Below are 2,958 nucleotides of genomic sequence, written 5' to 3'. Positions count from 1 at the left end.
GAAGGGCACAGTTCCTCCTGAGATGCCTTCCATGGTCCCAGAAACATCCTAGTGGAGGCAAGTGAAGCAGCAGCACATAGCAAGTGCTCAATAAATGGTAACTGTGTTATCCAGCCACTTAGAGTAATAATGGTGACCAGTTACAGGAAGCTTCCTGAGCCAGCCACTCTGCGAGGTGCTTTACAGATCTTACTCCACTGAGATCTTGTAACAGCCCAATGAGGTAGATGCCAGGCTGATCCCTGGATGACAGATGAGGCGCCATGATGTAGAGCAATGAGCAGCTTCCTCAAGGTCACACAGTTTGTGGATGTTGGAGCCGGAGTTGGAACTGAGGTCTGTCTGACACCTTAGGCTCTGCTCTTGCCCATGAAGACAGTGTATTAAACAAATGCTAGGATTTTCACTGTGTTCAGAAGGGCTTTCTTCAAAGTTCCTTACGAAATATGCAGAATTCTCCTATTCACCTTTAGCAAGGTGCCTGCGATGCTTTCACTGGCAAATCTGTTCTTTGAGTTTTTAAAGCTTTTTCACTCTTAGAATTGCATACTGCCCTTGGAGAGGGGGGATTATTGTCTCAAAAACTAACACTCTAGCAAGTTCTACTTTCCAGTCCACCAAGAGGAGTCTCCCCCTTCCACTACCCCACTGCATGGAAATGGCGGCAAGGGTGTTCCCATGAGAGAAAGAGGTGCTCTGAAAGGATTCTAAGACCCACTTCCCTTCCAGCTGCACAGTCTCACCGGGATTGGGATGCTGTGCATATTCAGAAAATATCCAAAACATGGTGATCGTAGGAATCTATCCAAGAGAGTTTCATTTTTAGTAAATCCTAATGGAAGCCCTCCATCTCCTAAAGAGCCACGTTTACTTCTAGTTAGATCAATAGACATGTATTAAGTACTTTCCTGATGCCGGACTCTGGACCAAGGTACCTAACATGGCTTAATTCACTGGGTTTTCTGCCTGGGGGTGTGCCTAGAAGACAAAGGGCAAGAGGGTGCATCCGGTTGAAAGCGACCATGGACCAGCCATGGTCACTTACTCTGGGCCGGCCATTGATCTCAGCACATTTTACTTGTATTAACCCCTTAGCAACTATCACTGTCCCCTTTCTACAGATGAAGGAACAGGGGCACAGAGAAGTGAGGTAACTTATCCAAGGTCACACAGGTGTGTAAGTGGCAGAGCCAGGTCTTTGAATAAACAAGATTTCTTTAAAAATAAGCACACGTAGAAATCTCTCCATGGTGTGCATTTACAAGATTGCAGTGCCCTTCAAAGGCTTTCCTTGGGAGGCTTCACACTTATTTCAGTGGTGCTGGCCTTGCTGNTACACTTTCTTTAGGAAACCATATTCAATTTTGGAGCTGCCTCTGCTAACCTTGGTGAAGGCAGGTGGTACCTGAATGAATCTCCCATCCCAGCTTCTCTCCCGACCTCCATGCCATCCACCTCTTCTAACCATGTGTGGACATCTCATCTTTAGTCCGTACACACCCTCCAACTCAGCATGTCCAGAGCTGACCTCACAGCCTGAGTCCTTGACCCTTCTTCTTTCTTTCATGTGCCCCATTTCTCTTAGTGACACATTTGTCCTTTTTACCACCCAAGCGTGACTCCTCCTTGCCTCTTGCTGGGTCCCACCACTTGGGTGACCGCCTTGCTCTGAGCCCATTTCCTTGTCTGCCTCTTCCATGATTCACTCCTTCCTTATGCCTTCATCACCTTGATCATAACAACTTCTTATCTGATGTCCTGACCACAGTCCATTTTGCACTGTGCTTCTAGAACACTCTTCTAAATAACACGTTTCATCATCTCACATCCTGCTTCAAAACATTCAGTCACTCCCTACTACTGTGGAACAAAGTTGAAGTTCAAGGCCTTTCACAGTATAGTCTCAGCTCTCTCCATGACTTCAATTCACAAAGCCTTCACTACAACCCACCGAATTTTTCAGGGAGTCACAAATGCCCCACACTTTCCTCCCCATCTCAGCTTCCTTCATGAAGTCACAGTTGCTCCTGCTAGAAGTTACCTCTTCCTCTTGTGATACCCCTGCTGGAGGTTAGATTCCTTCGGGACAGGATCCATATCTGACCCATCTCTGTCCCCCGTCCCACATACACTTTGCATAGGATAATAACGCAGTAGATGTTTGCTAAATGAATGAATTGATGGATTGATGGATGGTTAAGTGATTGGATGGAGGCTACTCTTTCTTCTTTTTGTGTCTTTTTTTCCTTTCACTTAGTGTAATCCCATGTAACATGTTAAGACAAGACCCTGTAGCACCATACTTGTGGGCTTCCATGGCTGCCATTCTAATCTTAGATGTGGTGTTCCCCCTCTCATAATCAAAACTCTCTTAACAAGGTACCCTAGCCGAAAGCTGTCCAAGCAGTACCCCCCACCTTTGAATGCCCATGTCGTCATGATGCCCATGTCTTCAAAATGTCACTGACACCAGCCAGCCCACAAATTAAGGCCATAAACCTTTATTATCTCCAATAATTTCTTTCAGTGTCAAAGTGACCATCTGTCCCCTTCATTTGGGCTCAGCCTGACGCTGTGGCAGAGTGACTCTAGTGCCCAGCATCAGAATGAGGAGGGTCAAAATCAGATTGGCAGCCCTCAGGGTCCCTCCTGCCTAGGGCCCCTCCACCAGGATTCCCATAGCTGAAAATCTCCCCGGTGGAGCCTGTGCCCATGGTCTGCTAGGAAATTGTGTTTATTTGAGAGAAATGAATTTAATGTCTGGGAGGCAGGGGAGAGTATGAAATAATAAAAGTGACTTCAGTGGGCCTGCCTGCTGGTGTTTGAAATTCTCCCAGAGACCAAGAGGCAAATAAGACACTCAGGGTCAAGAGAACACGCTGCCGAAACAAGTTTCTGGATCAAAGTTCTCTAGAGGTCAGGGTCCAGTCAGGAAAAAAGCCACCCTAGGCACTTCCC

General features: G+C 46.7%; 1 protein-coding gene across 4 annotated transcripts in view; it reads left to right on the top strand.

The window, feature by feature from the left end:
* The window catches only part of KCND3 (potassium voltage-gated channel subfamily D member 3), a 220,882-nt gene that overhangs the window by 130,492 nt on the left and 87,432 nt on the right, over positions 1-2,958 (top strand). The gene's annotated exons all lie outside the window — the stretch shown is intronic.

The sequence above is a fragment of the Hipposideros armiger genome, unplaced genomic scaffold, assembly GCF_001890085.2.
Source record: "Hipposideros armiger isolate ML-2016 unplaced genomic scaffold, ASM189008v1 scaffold_732, whole genome shotgun sequence".
Classification (NCBI taxonomy): Eukaryota; Metazoa; Chordata; class Mammalia; order Chiroptera; family Hipposideridae; genus Hipposideros; species Hipposideros armiger.
The sequence above is the reverse complement of the archived record's forward strand: the minus strand, read 5'-3'. Positions and strand labels throughout refer to the sequence as shown.